At 47.1% G+C, this 24,580-nt stretch overlaps 2 long non-coding RNA genes across 3 annotated transcripts; both read left to right on the top strand.

Moving 5' to 3' along the window:
* The first annotated feature begins 831 nt into the window (after nt 1–831).
* LOC115523459 lies at nt 832–7,221 on the top strand. 2 transcript variants are annotated; one of them, XR_003971748.2, is made up of 3 exons: nt 832–914; nt 5,846–5,902; nt 6,931–7,221. It is a non-coding gene; the product is annotated as an uncharacterized LOC115523459 (long non-coding RNA). The 2 variants fall into 2 exon arrangements; XR_004344059.1 differs by lacking the exon at nt 832–914 and adding an exon at nt 4,786–5,657.
* A 1,679-nt stretch (nt 7,222–8,900) lies between these two features.
* Nucleotides 8,901–20,661, top strand: LOC115523457. The gene is made up of 3 exons (XR_003971745.1): nt 8,901–9,532; nt 17,464–17,563; nt 20,267–20,661. It is a non-coding gene; the product is annotated as an uncharacterized LOC115523457 (long non-coding RNA).
* Nucleotides 20,662–24,580: the final 3,919 nt, after the last annotated feature.

Genomic DNA, 24,580 nt, shown 5'->3' with positions numbered 1-24,580 from the left:
GTGAGAGAATGGCCTACTGTGAGCCCTCACCACATTCTTGTTCACATCAGAATTCCAAGTGAAGGAGCCATCTGTCAACATGTATCATTTTCATCAAGGTAGTGTCAGAACTATGAACACTAGACTCGGACCGTTACCGAAAATGCCACCTTAGAGGTTCTAACGATGACGTTGGAGTGCTTGTATGTATGCGTATTGGTTACTTTATGCACTAGTTATGGGGGGCTTTTGCAGCTAAACTGGAAACCCAACCATAATTCACAATATTTCCACGCTCTAAATAATAATTTAAAAAAGAACTTTTGGATCACAGCAGGGTTGTGAGTCAGGGACAGCCTATTCCACTTGGAGAGAAAGGAGGGTCTGCGCGGCTTCCTAGGGGACTCCCTGGCAATATTCCGAACAGTCCCCAGGAGTATCATTTCTTCAAAAAAAGAAAAGCTGAAACAGCTAGAGATCTGAGTTAGACCCAGCACACAGAGGGCACTCTAAATGTTTGCAGGCTTTCGTCACCTTTCCGCAAAGGAAATGGGTATGTGCTAACTACACGCTGCCACTTATTCACAGCCTTCATTTTCTTCCTCTTCTGCCTTCTCCAGGTTATATTAAGCTTAATTATAGGTTCACTAGGTGTTGTAGATTTCCTAAAGTCTGCAAGAAAAATAGACTTTCCGACTGACCCAGACAATGCTGAGTGCATTAAGGAATGCACTGAGGAAGGAAGGAAGGAAGGAAGGAAGGAAGGAAGGAAGGAAGGAAGGAAAGGAGGGAGGGCGGGCGGGCAAGCCAATCGTCGGCAGACAAGACGACATACACACTGTAAAATGTTTCTTTGGAAATTCGTCACTCAGGAGTAATGGCAGTAGAACGCACAGGAGAATCCAGCACAGGAAGGTGCATTGTTCTGTGCGGTGGTAAGTCGGTGTTGCCTTTGTTCCTCTTACACTGTGATGATAGCACATTCATTTCTGGCGCCCCCGCCCCCCCCCCACCCTTGAAAATCAGCATTCGTGTTACAAAATTAGATTCTGGTTTCTTAAAAAACATTTATTGAAGTGTTCATTTTACGTGGGAACCATGTCAATACCCTTTAGTGTTTTGTTTTTCAGAACTTTTTTTCATTGAATGGGTCAGATTTAAAGGTCAAATGGAAGAGCCACTGCTAACTAAAGGTTGATGGTGAATGACATTCAGGAATCATCAGTTTAAACCAGCGAAGATACAGGACTCGTTTTCAGACATTCATTGAGCGCATGTCTTTTTAGCGCTGCACCAGTCTGCCTCAGCTGACAGGTTACTGCCCTGTCCTTGAGGGAGGCAGCCTATTTCTTGGAAACAGTGACAAAAATATGCTTAACATTCACTACTTTGACTTGTTTGTGTCTACATTTCTTCTTTAAAGTTTTTTATTTTTATTTTTTTATTTTTATTTTTTTTAAAGTTTTTTATTTTGAAATAATTTCATACTTACACAAAGATGGCAAAAATGAAACAAAGAACTTTCCTGAGCCTGAATACTGTAATGTACAATTCCTACAAACAAGGAAATTCTCCTACATAACTGGAATGCAATCATCAAAATAAGGAAATTAACACTGATGCCTTCCTACCATCCAGCTTCAGGTGCTGTTCAGGTTTTGACAGATCATGGTCCCTACAACAGAAACCCAGTTCAGGATCACCTGTTGTATTTCGTTGTCCTGTCTCCCACTTCTTTCACTCAGTGCCTCCTCAGTCTTTCCTTGACTTTTACAACTTTGATACTTCTGAATGTCACATTCTGATTATTTTGTAGAGGTGTCCCTCCATTTGCATTTGTCTGATATTTCCCCCTGATTTTTCATTATAAAATTAGTCTCTCTTGGGGTGCGTGAGTGGCTCAGTTGGTTGAGCGTCTGACTCGTGATTTCTGCACAGATCATGATCCCAGGGTCGTGGGATCCAGCCCCACGTTGGGCTCTGCACTGGGTGTGGAACCCGCTTAAGATTCTCTCTCTTTCCCTCAGCCTCTGCTCCTCCCCTGTTCTCTCTCTCTCTCTAAGATAAAAAAAAAAAAATTACTCTCTCTTTGTCACGAATGAGAATTTTGTGTAGTGGTACTCTGAAACTATGCAAATTTCCCATTTCTTATTCAACTCCTCCCCCACCGCCCAGGTTTCAACATCCACTGGTATCTCTTGGATGAATTAATTATTGCTAAGATGGTTGCTAAATAGTGATTTTTAAAATTCCATCATTTCTTCATCTATTATTTGGTATTTTACTGTCAGGAAAAACTTTCTTTCCTCTCTATTTTTTTGTGTTCGCATGGACTTAGGGATTCCTATTTTCCTCAATAATTACAATGTATTACTACCATTATTTATTTTGAGAAATAAACTGCCCCAGATTTGACCAGTGGGAGTGCTTTCAAGCTGACTTCTGTGCCTTGTTGACATATTAGTCATTCTTTGAGAGGCTGTGAATCTTTTGAACAGAAACTCTGCTGTGCTCAACAGAAAGGGGGGCTCTTCTTGGAGTCTGGGTGACTGGGCTGCAGTCCTCTTGGCTTCTTTCGTTCATAGTTGGGTATCCTCGGGAGAGTGGTCCTTCCGCTTGAAAGCATAAAATGGGGATAACCAATATCTGCATTATCTGTGATATTGGCATTGATTGAATTAAATCTGTACAAAAGGAAGCATGATTTCAATCTGATTAATCATGAAATTCAGCATCCATCAACATTTCGTTGCATTTGAAAACAATCTATGGTTAGATTTTCCTGAGTCTGAATGAGGATTGCTGAGACCATTGTAGAACATCTAAAATCAAACAAGTTAGGGATGTCTGGGTGGCTCTGTCGGTTAAGCGTCCAACTTCAGCTCAGGTCATGATCTCATGGCTTGTGAGTTCAGGTCCCACGGTGGGCTTTGTGATGACAGCTCAGAACCTGGAACCTACTTCAGATTCTCTCTCTCTGCCCCTCCCCTGCTCCCTCTCTCTCTAAAATAAATTAACATTAAAAAAATTTTTTTAAGAAAATAAAACCAAACAAGTTAGTTATAAGCAATTACTTTCAAAAGCAAAAATTCTAAAAGAGTTATGGAAATGTTTCAAGATAAAAACAGCGCTCAGTGTGGGATGAACATGCATTTTAAGATGCTTAAATGATATGGAGTGAAGCCCCAGACTAGGCGAGGTGAAACCTTATGAGAGACCTACGCCCTCCAGACCAGTTAGGTGGTAAGAGCCCTGTTCCTGGTGGGAAGCACTGAGGCCGACAGCCAGACTTTTGTGGAGAAGGAAACACCTTTCTGTGCTGAATGGTGAAGCAGGCATCAGCCCCTAATTCATTCGTGACCCTGGGCGGGCTGCACCCCTCCCCGGGCCTCAGTGTCGCCAACAAAGCCAAAGAATAAACAAGGGTGCAAAAGTCCTTTAAACTCTCTAAAGTACCGCTAAAACTTCTATCTGAAGATGTCGGATGTGATCTCTCTCCACCCTTGAGACTCTAAAATTCTCTGCCCCGTCCCCTGAGCTTTGATTCCAGGGGCTGTTTATTTTGAGCATCAGTTTGTGTACAGCCCATAATCAAGGATTCAACCTCTCTCACTGCGGGTGTCCCCTCTGGAGAGGAAGTGAACCAGTCGGGTTTTGTGAGCTGGCATTCTCCCCTTCAAACGTAATCGAGGCCCTGCCCTAGGGACTGGATAGAGAGAAAGAGAAGCTTTCTTCCTAATCCATTAGTATACTGGTTTGTAGTTCTTGCCGTTGTGAATTACATTAGAGGGAGGGACTCAGGAAGAAAAGATATTTTGCCAAGGTGGGGCATTCGTTTTCTACGGTGGCTGTAACAAATGACTACAAACGGGGTGGCTTGAAACAACAGAAATTTATCTTCTTACAATTCTGGAGGCCACGATTCTGGAGTCATGATGTCAGCAGGGTCTCAGCCTCCCTTCCAAGAGCTCTAGGGGAGGACCCTCCCTTGCTTCTTTCAGCTTCTGGTAACTCCCGGCGTTCTTTGGTTTATGGCTGCATCATTCAATTTCTGCCTCTGGCTTCTCCTCATCTTGATGAGGGCGCTTGTCATTGGTTGTAGAGCTCATGTGGGCAAAGCAGGGTGACGTTATCTAAAGATCCTTATTTAACTGCATCTGCAAAGACCCTTTTTCCAAATCAGGTCACATTCATAGGTTTGGGGCGTTAGGATATAGACATATCTTTTGGGGGGCTACCATTCAACCCACTATAGGTGCTTTTTTCTCGCACTTCCTGCGGTTTCTGACAGGCTCACAGCGGGTCCGCTCCGGGTCACCTTCACTCTGGGACCAGGCTGATGGGGTGGTGGATTTGGAATAGGGCCAGTCTTGTGGCAGAGGGAGAAGAGCATGTGGGACACCTCAAGGTGGCTCTTGAATCTTCTGCCTGGAAGTGATGGCTGTCACTTCTGCTCATTTCACCAGCCAGGGCAAGCCCTGTGACCAAGGGTGATGTCAGTGAGGAGGAGAAATATCATCTTACCCCAGGGAGGGGCAGGGACTATTTCTGAACCACAGTAAGGAAGGCCATAGGTGCTGTAGGAGGAGCCCCTCTGTCTGTTTAGAAGCTGCAGAACTTCCCACCCAGGGAAGATCACCGCTCATCCAGGCTTCCTCCAGATCCTTAGCACCCCTTCTGCAAGCCCTGTGCTGTCTGCATGTTCTGACCACACCCTCCACTTCATCCTGCGCTCGTCCCCCAGCCCTCGTCGTTCCTCATTTCCAAGAAAGAAACAAAACAAAACATGTTGACTTATGAGTTTTATGCTCTTGCCTGCGAGACTGCTGTCGGAGCTTTGCTTCCTAAACAGACCCCACGCCGAGCGTTTAAAGCACGGCTATTTTCACAGCAGCCACCAGAAGAGAACTTTGCTCCTTCCTCTGTTTGCAGAGGCTCTGAGAAATGGTCAAGGACTTGGCCCCGAAGCCACAGATGGACTTAGCAGTGGATCCCAAGAGCCTTCAACAGCTGAGGCAGAAGAGGCCTGAGGGAGGGGGAGTGTAGCTGGTAGGAATCTCGTGTTCCATAATCGGGCCGCCAGGGCTCTGCAAGGCCCCGAAATTGTAAGTCAAAGCGCGTGAGAGTAGGTGTCCATCGTGTGTATATTTTCTGCCGGGAGCCACAGCTTACATCCCATTCTCAAAGAATATGCAGACCCAGAAAGAGGAAGAGCCACAGAACCTAATCTAATTCCTTCATTATATGGCTGATATGGAAATTGAGGTTTGGTTCCTTGGACCAAACGGACTGACTCTATTTGATAGATGACTGATAACTTCATCAAGAGCTTTTCCCCTAAACCTTGGTTTTGTTTCTGTGAGTTCATTTCTCTAATGTTACAACATATTCTGAGAGAAAGGAAGACTCTTTGGAAAGTTACATTGACTTTTAAAGCCACAAGGGGATCATTTGGGACATTCCTACCTCGGCGGTTATTACCCCGCAGCGCTACCTCTAGCCTTCTCTTTGGTCTCCACGGGGACCCGTTACGTCTCTAACAAGCAAGTATGAAGACTTATAGTGCTGGCTTACCAGAAGGGTTTGCTTCGGGAATTTCACAAGACAGGACTGCTGCTGTCTTGCACGGAAATTTACATCCCATGAAGCAGAAGAGAGAATGACGATGGCACATGATGGTAATAGGATTGCATCAATATTACATGGTTACTAGGTGGAGAACCCATAGGTTTTAATAGCACAGCTCTATTTATCCTCCTCTGTTTTCAGGACACTGGTTGGGGGTGAATGGTATTTCCTTTTTACAGATACAGAAACAGAGGATCAATAATTTATTAAATATGAATTATTTAATATTTCCTAACAGGGTCTGTGGATGGGGCTTCCGGGGTCTGTGGACCCCTGACATGAGCTGCAAAGACAAGTATGTATTTGTATGTGCATTTGGGGGAAGGGGAGAGGAGCATGTGATTTTCATCAAATTCTACCAAGTTCTGTGGTTGTGAAAGGTTCAGAGCCACTTTTATTGTATACTAATTGGCAGAATAGCCCAATCTTGACATGGAACCGGATCTTTTTGATTTCCCTCCCTTTTGGCCTTGGTTGCTGACCTCCACAACAGCAGACAAAATCGAAAGCAAGAACAATTGTGGAAGAGTCACGTTAGATAAGTTTCCCTAACTCATCTCTGTCCTGGAAAGTTTAAAATCTTCTTTCTACTTGTGATAGTCCTGACTACGGTAGAGTCCCAGTAGGTTAGAGTGGAAAGAAACCCTAAAACACGTCAGGATTCACAGATGGAAAAACTGAGGCCTAAAACATTGATCACATTCACATAACAAATCAGGGTTCGAGTTCCTGTGCATTCCTTTTTGAGAAATCAGCTCCAATCTCAGTAGGGAAGCTCTTGCCAAAATTTCTTAACAAATGACAATTCAGTGTGACTCATTTTTTTTTTTTTTTGACATCATGCAAATGAGGGAAACAAGACTGAGTGGCTTTCTGTCCAGAGATCAGGATATGAAGTCTGTCTGGGGCCACACGTTCCCTTGGGACATGTCGTAGTGTCAGAAATGGGTTCTGGAAGAAGCGGGCCTTTGTCCGTTTCTGTTTGGTGAGTGAGCTCCTCTCAGCCGTGGTGGCTGGAGGGGTGGTTCCGCACCCACACATACTCTGAGGGAGACTAACACCAGGCAACCTCCTTAGGACTGCCATCAGGGATTACTGTCTCTAGATCTGCCATCAGAGGCCCCTTTCCTCCCAGGCTCTATTTTTTCTGGGGGAAAACGTTGTCTTTGCCAGATTAGATGTTCCGAGCCAACCAGTGCCTCCCTCCCACCTGAAGCAGAACCACAGTCATTGAGCCCCTTACACTGAGGGCCCCAAGAAGCACCGAGCTAATGCTGTTAGGGTGTGCAGGATTTTGTTTTTAAATGGCTTTTTGCTTCACAGGTGGACTCCCTTCTGGCCTGAGGGACTCTGGACCTCTGTGACTTCCATGAGGGGTAAAGTTCAATGTTAACCTCACCAACGAGAAGTCAGTTTCAGAAGCTGGCCATGCCCTGGTTTCTTCCAAGGAGACAAAACAGTGTTTCTCAGAGGGGCCTGTGAGAAGGCACCTCAGAAATGTAGTGATTTATAAGCAGGATGTTATTTCCTATACAGTAGGAAAGCTGGAGGATCCCTTTATTTATTTTTTTTAAATCTTAAAAAAAATTTTTTTTAATGTTTATTTATTTTTGAGACAGAGAGAGACACAGCATGAGCGGAGGAGGGGTAGAGAGAGAGGGAGACCCAGAATCTGAAGCAGGCTCCAGGCTCTGAGCTGTTGGCACAGAGCCCTATGCGGGGCTCGAACCCACAAGCTGTGAGATCATGATCTGAGCCGAAGTCGGACGCTCAACTGACTGAGCCACCAAGGCGCCCGCTTTTTTTATTTTTATAAAGTTTACTTATTTTGAGGGAGAAAGAGCGCCCCGGTGTGCGTGCGAGTAGGGGAGGGGCAGAGAGAGAGGGAAAGAGAGAAGCCCAATCGGGCTCTGAGCTGTCAGCACAGAGCCCCACGTGGGGCTCAAACTCAGGAACCCTCAGATCATGACCTGAGCTGAAACCAAGAGTCGGATGCTCAACTGACTGAACCACCCAGGCGCCCCTGGAGGATCCTTTTTGTACTATCCACTCAGGGGACAGATGGGGAACCTGAGGCCCACACAGGGTCAGTGGCTGCAGGAGGGCCCTGAGCCAGGTGGTAGCAGAGCCCGGCAAGGGCCCAGGGTCTTGTGACCGAGCTGGTGAGCTGGACACTCTACACATCCCTCTTTCTCTATTCATCCCTGTTCCTGCAGTCTTCCTCCAACTTCAGTCTCCAAATTGTGCCACAGGTCAAATTGGGGGGCCCCCTCGAGTCAAAATTTCAAGAACTTAAGAATACAGATCATGAGATCTGCCAAATAGCATCTAAGACACTTCCACTTTGGAATACGCTATAGTGTAAGTGGTGGGGGTCCCTCGGGTCCTTTGCAGCCAGGGTATTGCACTCTCTCTGCCTTAAATCCTGGGGTGCGGGCCAAGCACGGAGGCCAGGGCTCCTGCTATGACTTGGCCTCCGCGAGTTCACCATGCACACAAGTCCAAGGTGAGTTTCGGGGGAACAGGTTCTCATCACCTACCCCCTAGAGGCGGCAGGTCGCCCCTCCCTGCCCTGCTCCAGCCCCTCTGGGTTGTGCAGGAGCCAAAGGGGATTTGAAATAAAGGAGACGAAGGTACAGGCCCAGCCCAGGCCCAAGGAGCTGAACCAGAGGCGGGAGGGTAACTCAGGCCAGCACACTCACCTCCCCGGAGATGGGGAGGGTGGCCCGGCAGCCAGAAGGAAAACTCCTGGGCTTTTTTATTGAATCCATAAAACAAAAGGTGAGGGGGTTTCTGGGCAGGGAAGGAATGCGTGGTTATTTATGGCCGCTGATCTGCAGAGGAGGAAAACTCGGAACTCCTTCCAACTCTGCGCGTGATTCATCTCCCCCGGGAGCCACAGGGCCGAGGCGGGCGTGCGCCGGCAGCCCCGGCCCCGGCACACTCCGGCCGCCTGCTTATTTACGGTGCTTTATCAGCGGCTGTGCGCGGCGATAAAGTTTACGAAAAGAGGCGGCGTCTGCGGCAGGCGGGCCGGCCCGCGCTCCTTTCCCACACTGATTAGGATCAGCCAGGGCTTTGGAAGCTGCAGTTAAGGATCTCGGGTGCCGGGAGCCGCGTCTCCCCCTTCCTGCCCCGCCCGCCAGCCCGTCGGCTGCGGGCCCGCGTGGGAGCGGAGGTCAGGGCCGCGGCCAGGCGGGGGCGGGGCGGGGCGGGACGGAGGGGGGCGGGAGGGGGAACGCCCGCGGGGGAGGGAGCGGCGCGGCGCGCGTAGCCTGGAGGGAAAGGGCAGAATCCTTCACTCCCTAAGGCTTGGTGCCCTGTTGCGAGAGGGAACGGGCTGACGGGAGTATTTCTCTTCCTAAGGCTGGCAAATTCTCAGCCCCTACATTGACCCTTGCAAGTTCCTTCCCCATCACTTCGTGGGTGTTGCTTTGTGTTTGCATTTGGACTTGACTCATTTCCCCCCCCTTTCATGGCCCTGCATTGTTCCTCCTTTCAGAAGATAGTAATTGCATAGCTGCTTTACTGGACCCCTCCAAGCCGGCAGGGTTCATTAGAGATTTCTAGATTAAGAGCCGTGACGCTGGACCTCAGGTCCTGGAGGTCCCGAGGACAGTCCAGTGAAGGGTCACTGCAGCCTGGGGCTCTAAGTAGCCCAGAGCAGACACCAAGGCAGGCCCTGTTCTGATGCTCTGGGAGCACTAACTTACGCCATCCTCATGGTGACTTTGGGAGGGAGGTGCCATTATTACACCATTTGACAGAAGGTGAAGCTGGGGCCCAGAGAGGGTAAGCAACTTGCTTAAAATGACTCATGAAGTCCATGGCTGAGCCAGGATTTGAACCCTGGCAGCATGGCACCACCACAGCCTGTGCACAACCTCTAAATTTCCCTGACTTTCTGGAACGGACAGCGAGCCTGGTGAGTGCAGCAGCCGGGACAAGTAATCCTGCCTGGGGGAACCCAAGTGGGCTTTCTGGGGGCAGGGGTGTTATTAGGGATGGAACTTGAAGCCTAGGTGTTCACCAGACAGACGCGATAATGAGAGGAAGGCAGTTTCCACAGAAAGGCTCCTAGGATGCGACTCCTTTCACCTTCCATTTTGTGTTCTCCCCAAGGAAGTGCAGAGCCTTTATATTGTGTGAAATGGGATCACCTTCCCAGGCCTCAGCCTGGATCCGGCGGTCTCCATCTACTGCTAACTGAAACCCCACCAGCTCCAGCGTGCTAGTCACCGAAAGCAATCTTTCCCTCTCTCTTCTGTCACACTTGCCTATGTGCAGTAAAGCTCTCAGCTCTGGACTCCATCCGTCTTTATTACTGGACTGTGAACTTCTGGAGGGCGCTGGTCTATTCCTTCCCCTCTTTACTCACTTCGCCTCAGGCCTGGTTGAATATCCTGCACATAAGAGGTTCTTAGTAACTGCATTTGGTCAAGAAATGGGGGGTTGGGAAAGCCTCTGATCTCACGGATGCCCTGCTTACACCTTGATAGATTTCACGATCAAGCAAACTAAAAATGGAGACGACGGGTGTCCCCACCAGAGAAGGTCTGGACCACCCTCGGCCTAGAGAATACAAAGGCAGAGTCCGTCACCTAAGCCCGAAGTCCCTTAAAATCTCTCCAGCCTAGGAACAGGATTAGTCCCGGGGACTGGGCATAGCAGGAAGTCTTGTCACCCCAGCTATGAGGAAAGAACTGTGAGGGCCCAGAGCCAGGCGGATCATTGCATAATCCTTCTTGATTTCAGTTCAGCTTTCCATAGGGCCAATGACACGGTGTGGACATTTGACTCCAAAGGGTATGGTGTCAACTGTGGACACCTGTCAGCGTCACTGCTCAGAGGGTCGGGACTGTGTCTTATTCTTCGTTGTATTTCTGTTTGTTTAGAACTTGCTTTAAAAGCATTTTAATTGGAAATGGGAAACGTGCACATGATTTACATATTAAAATGATTCCCCAGGGTCCAAGCAGGCTCCTTAGCTCATCATCGCCCAGCCCAGAGGCAGCCATCATTCAGAGTTTCTTTTCCCCGAGATGCCATGTATTATACAATATTTTTGTATTTTCTATGAGGAACCAATAAGGTTGTTGTGAACACCCTCAATGCCTTTGCAGGCGATGGTGATGGTGTTAGGGTTGTTGGTGATCTGGAAAAGAGGTTTTAGGGTTCACTGACCTTGAGAACTGGAGAACTTGTCTTGTACATTATGATGATGCATAGCAATAATGGTGTAATAATAAAATCTGGATACCTCAAATGCTATCTTGGAAAAGGCAGGTCTGGTCCAAGGGTAGTGGAGAAAGGATCCAAGGAGATGTGGTTGGCCACAGATTGGATATGGGTAGGAAATGTTAGGCCATTTTAGCAAGTACCACTGTGCTCTAGGGGGATCATAAGTAGACCCGATGGAGATCAGCAAAGTATTTATTGGGTAGACTCCCCTTAAAGTATTGATAAATGTCCTGTCATTTGTTGGTTACTCTGCTGTATACTGCTAGGAGGGAGAGTCACAGAGATGAATAAAGTAACTTCTAGCTGAATACGGAGGAAATCTATCAAGGCATAAGCAGGGCATCTGTGAGATCAGAGGCTTTCCCAACCCCCCATTTCTTGAATGCACTCATATAACGTTAAATTATATGCACTCATATAATGTTAAAATAAAGGGTGCCCACAACAGCCTGGTTGACCAAACTGGCATCATTTGATCTAAAAAAGAAAAGGACAAAACGTGACTTAATTATTTAAGTACATGGCACAGTAAGCTGGGTGCTTCCGGGTCACACTGTCTGAGGACGGATGTCTTCTTGGTGGCACTGTACCCTATGGGTGCCCACGGCAAAGCATTTCCAGCCCCCTGCACAACCCCTCTGAGTTGTCGTAGGAGCCCCTAGGACCTGTTCCTGCCGGCCACTCAAGTTACACTCGGGCACCCCTAGGCATTCTGGAGTCAAAGCTCTGGGGAAAGAGGAAGAAGGTTTCTTGCCTGTCTCCCTTCCCTCTGTGTGAAGTCTGGTAGTGCAGTCCCAAAGCTCCACTACCTGCTCTCTGAATTCTCCCAAAACTCTAACACGATGGTCTTCTCAGCTTTTCTGTATGGTCCTGCTGCTCTTGTAAGGCTCAGATGGGAGTCCACTGCATGTTTGGCCAAGGGATACTCAGAATTAATTGCTCTTCCCCTCCAGTGGAGAGGACTATGTTCCGGTTAACCACCGTCTCTCAGGTCACCTTTCCCACAGAACAAGCTCCCAGGTGGCCCCTGGGCCTCTCTGCAGTTGTGTCAGACAAGCCCAGACATGTCGGAATTCCAGCTCAGGTTCGAACTGAGACCTTGGTTTCCCCTCACAGTCACTACGATTCTGATCAACTGTTCACCAAAGAAGGCCAAACTAGAGGTTATGGGTATAAATGACAGCAGGAAAAATTTTCGTGAATGAAAAGGAAGGATTTCTTATATTGGGATGATAACGAGGAACATTATTTGGACCTCCCTAAGGAAGAGTCTAGAATCTTTCTTGAACAGTTCAGAAGAAGGCATCCCGCTTCTTTCTAAGCTGATGCCTTGGTACTCCTGAGGCGAACTGACATGTCCTACCTTGAAAACCGAATGGCAGTGGCCTTTTCCCTAATTCAGGTAATGCAAGTTTTCCACGTAAATTTTTTTTCCGTACATTCTTCTTAACTCTTAAACCTTTAGCACCTGCAGGCAACCAAACTAATGAACAAGTAGTAAACATATGAATGGGAAAGCTTGAAAACCACCGATCTTGCTGAGTGTGTTGCTTTTTTTTTTTTTTTTTAAAGAACATGTGTGCTTGTGGTTTTATACTGCCTGCCCGTAATGTAGCCATATTTTCTGCTATTAAAATTGTTCCTCGTTCATGGACGGAATGAAACAGGCCATTATTCCAGGGTGTTCCCGGAACAGCCTCATGTTTCAGGAAGCACGCCATCACCCTGAGTTCTCTACCACCTGAATACACTTGAGCCCGGCTATATTGTAGACTGTCTAGTATGCGTTTCCTTTCCTCCTTCCCCGCTCCCTCTGCTGGGTCCCGCATGGCCCAGACTGACTCCTTACCTCCGCCAGGCTAAAGATAACCTCTCCATCTGGGATGTCACCCACCCGCTAAATTTATCCTCAGGGGTGAGTTGGGGCTACCCTGACGGGCGTCTCCAGGCAAGCATCTGAGCACCCCGGGCTCTATAGCACTGGAGGGCCTTGGGAAGGGGAAGGGACCCAGAGGGAGAGACGGAGGGGGGGTAGGGATGAAAGATGCAGAGAGAGGCTGACAGGAAGCTGGCAAAGGGACTTCAGAAAAAGGGTGACACACTGTGGCCGCGGCCGCGGCCGAGGTGGTCTGAAGGATTTGACCGCTCCCAGCAAAGGTTCCTTTTCTGACAGTTATAATGTTACTGTAACACAACACCCGGAGGGAAAAGCCCAGTGCTAATCGGGGCTCAAGAAGTCAGTGGACTTGGTGTACAGAGTGGGGTGTTTAATTTTATGATGTGGCTATGGGTTCCATGAGAGACTAATAAAAGAACTCCATAAAATGCGGCTTGGAGGCACAGGGCTGCAGCCTCTGCTAGAGGGTCACCCTGCTCAGAAGTGGTTTCAGAGCAGGGCCGGTGTCTAGCTGGTATGCACTGGGTATGGCCATTCTGGTTCGTAGACCATTCAGAGACTTCTGTGCCCGTTATTGCAGAGCTGCTACTCTTAGGCTCCTAAGTGCCTCCCTGCTGCTGCACTGACTGCCCAGCCCCCATCCAGGACCTCCCCAGGACCCAGCAACCGAATACGGGCTGCTTGCATACCCCACTCTGTGTCTCCAGTGCCACATCGGTTTGGAGTGGCCGGTGCCCACGCAGTATCAGTTGGTGCGTATTTAAAATGTCACCTGTTCGGGGCGCCTGCGTGGCTCAGTCGGTTGAGCGTCCGACTTCGGCTCAGGTCATGATCTCGCGATCCGTGAGTTCGAGCCCCGCGTCAGGCTTTGTGCTGACAGCTCGGAGCCTGGAGCCCGCTTTGGATTCTGTGTCTCCCTCTCTCTGACCCTCCCCCGTTCATCCTCTCTGTCTCAAAAATAAATAAGCGTTAAAAAAAAATTAAAAAAAAAATAGTCACCCGTTCTACACCATGTCTTCCTGGGGGTGAGGCCTGGCAGATACCTGTGGAGCAGACCAGGGACAGTTCCATCGGACTCCCCTTCTTGGATTCCAGACCAGTCCAGGGTGCCCAAAGGAGGCTTTCTTAAGAGGTGACTCTCATTCCCCTGGTTGCTTCAAGGGCACACCCAACTGTTCCCTTGAATCATATTTGACTGCCTCAAAGGAGAGTGTTAATAAGCAGAGGAATGACTTCAGGGTTGAAGAATATTTTTGGGAGAAAAAGACAAATTTGCATAATATCTCCCAAGCAGGAATTGCATTTGCCATAGAGTTTGAATTAGAAGGAAACTTAGACATCTGGTCTCTCTTTATAGCCAGCGTGGCCCCTTCTATAGCAACCTTCCCAGGAGATAGTCAGCCCCTTCTAGGTCATGCCCCTTGCCAGGGAACTCAGCTCTCTGAAAGAAGCCTCCTGTATGAACCAACAGGAACTGAAATTTTCCTAACAAATGAGAAGTTTGAGCCCCCTTTGTTGAGCTGAAATCTTTCTATACATCTCAACTTTTTGTTCCTCACTTTGGTGGGATTGCAAGTTCAAAGAGAGCCTCAAAGCAAGCAATGCCATCTACTAACCTGTCCTATAGTATCAAGTGAGGTGAGAGGTCATGCGATCATTCATTCATTCATTCATTCAACCTATGTTTACTGAGTGGCCACTAAGTGCCAGACCATGTCCATGGTGCTGGAGATTCAGCAGTAAACTGGAAATGGTTCTGCTCTGGGAGACTGTCCAGTCCACTGGGGCCAGTAATAGACATCTAGAGAGACTAGAGGAAGCTGGGGTGGTTGAGCTTTGCCTCTGAACCCCATTCCACGTGAGTCTATCCTAGGTGGGGCTGTCCTGAGTGACTGTGGGCGAGAAGCTTCTGTCTATGGTTTTCCTTTGCCCTCACCGGTTGCTAACAGCCTGGTGAGTCCACTGAAAGCATCGAGTCCTCGAGATGGGCCCTCGTTGTACAGACATGGAGATGGAGAGGCCAAGGGCTTTCGCTACTGTCCTCACACTCTCGGAAAAGTGCTCGTGAGCATCAGCCAACATTATATAACGTGTTTTGCTGAATGAACGATTGAAGAGAATAATTCTTTTGTCTTCCATAAACCAGAAATATTGGACAATCTGGATAAGAAAAAAAGAAGACAGTAAAAATTATTCATAGATTCATCATCTACAGAAAACAATTTGGTGTTGCGCGTGCAAACTTTTTTTTCTTGGTGTATTGTGGATCTGCGGATGTGGGAGAACACACGCGCGCGCACACACACACACACACACACACGCACGTGCATTTTGGACTCTATCTTTTTTGCCCAGTTATTTTCCCAGTGATCACAGCTTTAAAGTAAATCCAATTATTAAAAAAAAAAAATCAAATTATTGCGCATAACTTTGAAGGGCTTCCCCCAAAGAAACCAGTGGAGAACAAAGAGTTTAATGGTCTTCTAAGCAGATTGGGCATCTGCCAGAGACCGCAGATCAAGTTTGTCCTTCATTTATGTGAAGAGGCTGAGGGTGGGATGGAGATTTTTATAAGATGGTACATTGGCTGCCCTTGACTTCCAACTCCAATCTGGTACTTCTCTTCTTGAGGCAACCACTGGGAATGATGGCGGTGGAGGAGTGAGGACAAACAGACCCGGGGAAGGGAGTGGCAGCTGGACAGCTTTGAGCTTTGAGCTCCCCTCTGAGCCAACAGACGGAGAGCACAGAGATGAGGCTCTAAGTGTGATGGGTCCTGGGCTCCATCAACATTCATGGGCGAACCTCCCTGGTCCCAGAAGTGTTGAGGAGAAGCTGAACCTGGGAAGACAGCAGAGCTGAGATCCTTCTTTCTTCCTGGTGCCTTGATCGGAACTGACTCCCTATATGCAGCTACTCCCAGGACTGCTGCCACTTAAGGAACCCCTAGAAGCTGGCCCTGAGCTTCAAAGGACAGATAAAAGAAACCTGTGCATGTAAGAGGGCTCAGCAGGCAGAGAGAGGGGGAAGAAGAACCTACCGAACAGCTCCTCAAGGAAATAACACTGACAGCCTGTGCAGAAGTAACAAGGACCTTCAAACACACTCCCAAAAAAGGACTTCCGGGAACTAAATCATATTTTTGACTAAAATACTCATTGAATGAATGAAGGCAGAATATAGACTTAGAAGATCAAGTGCAAATATATCCCAAACAGGGGCGCCTGGGTGCCGTTTGAGCGTCCGACTCTTGATTTCAGTCATGATCTCAAATGGTTCATGAGTTCAAGCACTGCATCAGGTTCTTTGTTGACAGCGTGGAGCCTGCTTGGGATTCTCTCTCTCCCTCTCTCTCTGCCCCTCCCCTGCTCTCTCTCTCGAAAATGAGTAAATAAACATTAAAAATAATAATATATTAAAAATACTTTATAAAAAAAATCCCAAACATAGAACAAGAATACAAAGAGATGGAAATCATGCAGGCACAATAAGAGAGAAGGTAGCTAATGTCAGCAGACCTAAGATATCAATCCCCGAAGTTCCAGGAGGAGAAAAAGAAATAGCTGAAGGAGAGGGAATAATTAGACAAATGATAGAAGATAACTGCCCTGAGTGGGAAAGGCCGGGGTCTAACGTTTACAAACAACACCGGGGGGGTTGGGGGTCACTAGCACTGAAAGCCACATACCTAAGCCCGTCCAGATAAAATTCTTGAAAGGCACGTGTAAAGAGAACCTCTTTCCCTCCTCAGTACAAAGAGGGAAACATTAATTACAAAGGAACGGAAAGGAGATGGGGGTCACATTTCACACCTCTAAAAACGGGGACTGGAAGGTGGCTGAAAAATACTAGAGCTGTCTTGCTGGTCAGGATAAAACAAAACAAGCCTTACCTGGGTGCCCAGGTTTTTTGAGAAAAAAAACCTCTAGAAAGAACCGTCAGCAACACAGACAAGACAGGAGAAGATGAAGACGTTGGTGGGGAGCATTTGGGCCCCTGGATCACTCTGTCTGTATGTATCTCTGTCCCTCTCTGTCTCTCCGAGGCTGTCGCAGCCAAGGCCTCAGCTGAACCCAAGGGGGAACTTTGGCGTGGAGCCCCTCTGAGCCCGGATGGGTCTGGCCTGTTCACCAGGCAGGAACCAGCAGTGAGGGTGCCCCAGGGAAGGAAGCAGACCTGGGGTGTGGCAGTTCCCTTCAGCTCCAGGCAGTTGTCTGAGGGAGAGAGATGTAGCTGGGGAGCCGACAGCAGCCAACGCTCCTTCCGCTGGGAGGGAGGGACACCACGTCCTCCACTTCCGGGTGGTTGTGCCGGGGCTGTGCTGGAGATGCTTACCAATCAGTTTGGGGGGGTGCAGAGCTCTGATTTGTGGCTTCTGCCTATTTTTGTGGTCTAAATAATCATGGCCGATATCAACCTACCAAAGTGATATCGCTGCCCACAGAGGTGGGAGAAGGTGCAGGCAGCTGCCTCCCAGGGACTGGTGCCAGCTGGCTCCCATCCCCCACTGTGTGCGCCAAGGACCTTAGTGGGTACGCGGAGCAGGGGACAACAGGAGGGGCAGCAGGTGGGGTTGCGGGGCGTCCTGTGCAGTGCTAGTGGCAGGGTCCCTCCTTTGGACTCATTTTCTTCTTTTGGGGTCACCTTTCTAACCCTCCTCTCTCCAGTCCCTTCCTCCTGTCCCTTCATTCACCCCAGTGAATTGGTATTCTTTGCAGGTAGTATTCCAGGAGGAATCTCAAACCCTCATTCTTTGTGAAGTCCATGTGACCATCAAATCAGGAGGCTGTTTCTCTGTGGGCAGTTCTGAGAATCAAGGTGAGATGCTTGGAGGGGGTGGCCAACATTTTCTGGAAAGGACCAGTGTTGGCTTTGCAAGGCATATGGTCTGTGTTGCAGCTAGGAATGCTTCACTGGACAGTTTGCTGACTGTTGCTATATATGATACCAATGTATCATAACCTAATGTATCATAAGCCCTAATTATGGCTATTTCTAAGGGCCAGAGGAAAGAACCCCTTAGTTCTGGACTTTCGCAGCAACCGGCCCTGAGGAAGGATTTAGCCTTGGGGGAGGTTTTGTGGTTCCCACTGGCTTTGTGAAAGTAACCTTACCAAGGATGCTTTTTTAATTTCTTTTTCTCCAGGCTTAAATAGAGTGAGGAAAAGAGAACCTCTGGATTTTTTTTTAACCCACAAAAACCCCTCGAAACCCCAAAATCCAACTCTACTAACAAGTCCTTTTATTTATTAGGATCCTGTTCATCCTGGATTTGAAAAGACAGACCTAGGAAGGAGGTGGGCACTCACTCACCATCTCTGAAAAAAGGTGTAGTAAATAGATTAACAGAGTAAACCAGATTAGGAAGCCAGAACTTTTAACTGGCTCAGAAATTAAACTTTTATTTGGCATTCTAGCAACTGAGTCATTTGAATGTTAATATGAAATGCACAGGTTTTCTATATATGAAAATGGATAATGTGGGTTTTTTTAAAAATTTTGTTGGGCAGCATTTGATGAATACCTCCAGCATGCTAGTGTGGATTATTCTAGACCATAGTTTTCCAAAGATATTTGGGGCAAATCTCTCTTCTACTGCCTTCAAGTTTTTCAACTTAAATGAGTATTTTTGACTTCTTGGACAGCCATATGAGTTTTTGTGACTATGCGTGGGATAGATTCCTACGTTTTACTAACCCAGGTAAGCCCCCTACTAAAAGACATACCTTGCCTCCTGACCACTTCTTGCCTTGTAACTCCACAAGGATGGGGATATGAGAGGCCAATTCTATTTTGGCTCCCAGTTGTCTTAGAATGTGTGTGTGTGTGTGTGTGTGTGTGTGTGTGTGTGTTTATTTTGGGTGGTGGGAGAGTTATTTTCTAATAGAAAGTCCTTGCTTTATCATTACTTTGTTCATTTTCCCTCGATGACCAGGAAGCTCAGGGCTGAATTTAGTGTCCAGACAAGCCCACCCGGTTATGCAGCAACCCTCTTTAGCAACCGTCCTCAGCTTTCCTGGCTGACAGATTTCTATGGGAATCTGATGGAAGCATTTATATATGACCACAACACACAAGCACAGAATAGAATACATTCTGATCACTCCTTGTGGAAATCTTCAACCGCCGTATTTTATGTTGTAGTTGTGTTGCCTTTTGGCGTCCCAAATGCTGATGTATACAAGGACTCCAAGACATGGGGGGAGATGCTGACGAGCGTCAGAAGGGTTTCGCAAAGGGGAGGAGATGGTCAGCACTTGCTGAGGGAGAGTATCTCTCCAGGAATGGATCACCACTGAGTCCTGTAGTGTAGGGGAAAAGGGCTAGTCCGAACTGGAGTCTGGGTTTTATCCCGAGCCGGTTCTGTCTTGAGCATATCCGATCACTTCAGTGAGCCTCCGGCTCCTTAGCTGGAAACTGAGCATGCTCCATAGGACAGTGGGAGATTAAGGGGGAGACTCTAGATCGGAAGAGTTGGCTACACTGTGGAGTGTGGTGCAGATGAGGAGTAAGACTGCTTCCTCAAGATCCACCACCAGCCGCACTCAGATTCCACCATGACCAAGGGACGGACATGCAGAGGCCATCGACCAGCTTGGACAGCAATTGCCACTTGCTGGTGATCCAACAATCCTGCGCCCCCATTTGTTTCTTGCTGCTTTAGGAAAAGGATCAACGTTTAGGCAGCTTCTAACATAGCTTGAAGTATGTAGAAACTGCCAGGCCAGTAAGGCCATGAACCATGTCTCTGGGATGCCCAGGAGGAATGCCTGTACCTACCTCAGGCTCTCCTGTCCCCCACCCTCCACACCTGCACCCAGTTAGCCTCTCATTTAAGCTCCAGTGCAAGGACCAGGCCTTCCATGGACCCTTCCCTGATAGTGTGTTCTTCTGTCCTCTAGGCCACAGGATTCTTGTCCATCTGATTACAGTAGCATTTACGTCTGGTTCTGTTCATCTGTTACTAAAGTGAACGTAACTAGTTTATTGAGTACCTACTACAGGCATACCTTGTTTCATTGGGCTTCAGCTTTATGGCACTTCCCAGGTATCGCATTTTTTTTACGAATTGAAAGTTTGTAGCAACCCTAGTCATTTTCCCAACAGCATTTGCTCACTCTCTGTCTCTGTGTCACATTTTGGTAATTCTCACAATAGTTTAAACTTTTTCATTACTATTATATTCGTTATGGTGATCTGTGATCGGTCGTTATGACTTGCCGAAGGCTCAGATAACGGTTAGCATTTTTTAGCAATCAAGTATGTTTTAATTAAGGCATGCCCGTTATTTTTTATAGGTGATGCTATTGCACACTTAATGGATTGCTGTAGATACTGGGCAAACATAACTTTTACCTGCTTTGGAAAACCAAAAAACTCCTTTGACTAGCTTTGTTGTGGCATTTGGGCATTGCCATGGTCTGGAACTGAACCCATGATATCTCTGAGGTATGCCTGTATGTGGAAGGCTTTGTGCCGATCATAATCCTATATTGCCTTGATTTATTTATTTTTTTTCAGATTGTTCATCTCTGCGTGTGTTGTACCCCTGAAGGAATGGGATCGTGAGTAACATGCATCCTTCCCATCAAGCAGCGCATTGGAGTTGATAGCTAAGTGTCCGTGCATTAGTCAGCTTGCCCTTAGCTAGAGCTCTGGTATCACACGGTGGTAAGCTGGACACATAATTAAAAGTTTGGAAATACAGTAAAGCATAAATTTACTTACAACCCTACCATCCAGAGGTAACTGCTGTTAGTATTTTAATATATTTCATTTTAACCTTCTTTGATGTATATCTCTGTTTACTTGATTTGGAACATTCTATGTGCAAAGTTTTGCCCCCCATGCTTCCCCATGCCATTAAACATTTTGAAAATATAATTTAAGTGACTGTACTATTCCATCATATTGATAAGCCGTAATTTATTTATCAATGTCCTTAATAGAGATGTAGACTACAATTTCTTGCTATTATAAATTTTATTATAATAAGAATTTTTATATCTATATCTACATACTCGTATATCTGGTTATTTCCCTTTGATGTGTTTAATAGAATTTCAATTACTACCCACAGGGTATGGAACTTTGGAAGTTATTGATTCGTATTACCAAATTTTTGTCAGAAGGGTTGATCTTCTGTCTTCCCATCAGCAGAGAAGAATGCCTGATTTATCATTCTTATGCCACCATTAATTATCCTTTTCAATATTTACAAATTTGTTTACAGGATATGAGTTTCAGTTAGTTTTGCTTTTACATACATCTTTGATCATCAGTGAACTTGGTTTTATATATTTATTAGCAACTTAATTTCTTCCCTGAATTATCTGTTTGTGTTTTTGACCATTCGAGAAAACGAAAGTGTCCGTATTTTTCCTATTGGTGCACTGCAGAGACATTATGGAGGGTCTTAAAAACCCTTTAAAATTAAACTGCATTTTTTTTTTTTTAATTTCACACCATCCATGGCCACCTTAGAAGAAAGACCCATCCTAGATGCAAAGGGCAGTCCCTTCCTTCAAATATGACCTCAGTTGTTTTGGGTTATTGAATCGTTTTTATTTTGTGTAAAGAATGCACAGGAAAATGTGAGCGGCGTTTTCCCTCAGCACACTTGCTTTCCATTAAGTGGATCTTTTGTGCTGAAACAGACTAGCAGACCCGCCAAACCAGACCAGGCTGCTGGCAGAAAGATGCTCACAGCCTGGTGTTAATGCAGGAAGGATAACAAGACCCCTGTGGCACGTTTCGGGAGGTCAGACCACATGTAGAAAGTTCTTTCTCTTCCTTCCTCCCCTCCTTGTTTCTCGCTTTTTACTTTTTATACATCTAAGGTATTGGGAATGGCTTGACTTGTTAGACATACATATTTTTCAGAAAGTCTGTTTCTTATATCTTCCCGAGGTAGTATGGATTCCTGAAAGCATTGAGTCTTTATTCAGTCTTTATTGAGTCTTTATTCAAAGACTTTTTTGGTGAAGTCCATTCATAAGATACACAAAGAGGATTCATCACAGAAACTTCAACCAATCTTTAAAAAAAATGGGCTTTAGCAACTCCCTTGAGGTGGGTGTTCGCATTATCTTGACTTTACAGATGAGGCTTGGAGAAGTTAAGAGTTTGCTCAAGGTCAACAGCCAGGAAAGCAATAGCACTGAAACTTGGACCCGGTTCTGCTGATGCCAAAGTGCACGCTCCAGCCTACACCCCTCGGCTAGCCTGCTTGGTCACAGTTCTTAACTATGTGTGATCAGAAAGCTCTAGCTACAGTCTTCATGTGTGATCAGAACACTGGTAGCGGGTCTATGAGGCAGACCCGGCAGGGGACAAGGCACAGTGGTGGGACATTGTGGCCAGAGTATTGGACCCTGGGGCTAGGAGAGTCGGCAAGTCGTGGATGAGAGAGAATCCTTGATGGAAGCCAGAGTGGCCATCTTTCCTGGCAAATGGGCGAAGGGGGAAATTGGACACTTAGGTATGGAAGGACAAAGGGAGTGGGTAGTGAGAGAGGGTAAGGCGGTTCCTTTCCCTCCACAAAGACTTCAGGAGCTCCAGGTGTGTGAGTCTGTGGCACAGTAATTGTGAAAGGCTATGGAGTTTCCAGGACTACAGAGGAATGACGGTGCGTCCCCGGAAGATGGAATTGAATCACGTGAGGCTCTATCAAAGTGTAGGAATAAGAATGGGCGGGGGGGGGGGCAAGCTTCAGGCACAGTAGGGCTTGAACAGGAGGCAGGCACTCCCATGGACTGATGGGAATCTGCACCTGCTTGTAGATGGCAACCTCTGTTAGGAGGGATGTAACGGTTTATTCCCATTAATTGAGTTCCCCAACGTAACTGCAAACATGCTCTCAAAATCTGGGACGTGGACAAGAGGAAAGGAGTGCTCTCCGGTTTGGGGCAATAGATTCTCTAAGACAGTGGCTTTTATACATTTTTTGGGTTCGGACACTCGGTGAGGAGTACCTTTTCTATCACAAGCCAGTGACACAATACAGAAGCAACGTTTCGTGGTACCACACTTACTGTGCAAGAGACTCTCGGATATTTTGTATTCTCTTTTATTTCCATTAAGCAAAAATGCCGACACCTCACACTAAATTGATTTTGCCATCCATTAAAGGGTCATGACTTATTGAGTGAGAAGCCCGTGTGCTGAATTGCACAGAACAGCATGTTCACAGAAGCTGTCATCGGGGGCCCTTAGTAGCCACAATCCACAGCATGGAAGTTGCACATAGAATGTTTTTCCAAGGAGAAGAGATTAAAAATAGATGTTTTCGGGGCTCCCGGGTGGTTAAGTGTCCAACTTCGGCTCAGGTCATGATCTCACGGTCTGTGAGTTCGAGCCCCGAGTCGGGCTCTGTGTTCACAGCTCAGAGCCTGGAGCCTGCTTCAGATTCTCTGTCTCCCTCTCTCTCTGCCCCTCCCCCGCTCATGCTCTGTCTCTCTCTGTCTCAAAAATAAATAAAAACATTAAAAAATAATGAAAAAAAAAAATAGATGTTTTCATTCTGGGTCACTCCTGTCCTTATAGCCTGCAAGTAACTCCCACTGCGATGGATTTGGGATTGTCCAGAATGAGAGTCTGGAAGGCCAGGATTGGAATCCGGCTCTGAGCATGTGCAGAAGTTTCCCAAGCACCGTTTAAGTCCGGTGGTGCTCAGCCCGAGATAGGGTGTCATCCTTCCCAAGCTTCCCAGGACCCGTTGGCCACGCACACAAAGAGAACCCGGCTTTGCTTGTTTGGGCCTTTGCTCCTTCCTATTTTATTGAATTCGAAGAGGAACTGTTTGCTGTTGGCCGCACATCCTGAATCATAATCAGGATGCTGCTGCTGGCACAGAAAGCCTGCTCCCACCCTTGCCTGAAATAACTGAAGAGGGAAGTTGAGTTCCTCCCTGCTCCAACCTTAAAGAAAGAGGCTCATAACTTAGGGTGCACTGGCAATACATCAAAAGACGATCCAGTCACTTACAGTAAAATCAAGGAGGGCCGAACAATGAATATGAAGTGAGATTAAAACACCTCATTAAAGAAACAAATTGTTCAGTTGACACGAGTTTATGCAGTTGTCAGCCAGAGTCCAGGGGCCCTCCGAGATGCTTCCTCGTCCGTGGGGTAGGAGAAGGCTATAAAATCACACCCTCAGCCTTTTCGATTCTTCAGCGAATGTGCTTTTCTTAAACTCTCCGTTTCTTAAACGGGATATTGGTTCTCTGAGGCTGTTACAACAAATCACCACAAACCGGGTGGTTTAAAACAACAGAGCTGTCTTCCCTCCCAGTTCTGGAGGCCAGAAGTCTGAGAGCAAGGCGTTCGGAGGACCGCACCCTCTCCGAAGGCTCCAGAGGAGAATCTTTCCTTGTCTCCTCCAGCCTCTGGTGGCTCCAGGCGTCCCTTGGCTTCTGGGCGCATCCCTGCACTCCGTGCCTCCAGCTTCCTGTGGACTCCCTCCTTCCCGAGCGTCTCTCCTATGTGTCTCTTATGAGGATAGTTGACATTGGATTTAGGGCCCACCTGCTTTATCCAGGCTAATCTCATCTGGAGGTCCTTAATTTAATTGCACTGGTGACGACCCTTTTTTCCAAGTAAGATCACATTCATAGGTACTGAGGGTTAGGACTTGGGCATATCTTTTGGGGATCACCATTTGGCCCATGGTGGGGTACAAAGTTGGAAAGGACAGGGTTGTTGTCCAGCAGGGGAGGCAACTGAAAAACAATGTCCAAAGAACAAGCCCAGGCAGAGCTGTGTTGCAGGTACTTGGGGGTCTGAAGAGAGTTTGCATCGGGAGTTGATGTGATGTGGATCTTGGACGCAGGGG

Source organism: Lynx canadensis, chromosome C2 (assembly GCF_007474595.2).
Source record: "Lynx canadensis isolate LIC74 chromosome C2, mLynCan4.pri.v2, whole genome shotgun sequence".
NCBI classification, from domain to species: domain Eukaryota; kingdom Metazoa; phylum Chordata; class Mammalia; order Carnivora; family Felidae; genus Lynx; species Lynx canadensis.
This window is presented reverse-complemented; position numbering and strand designations above follow the sequence as displayed.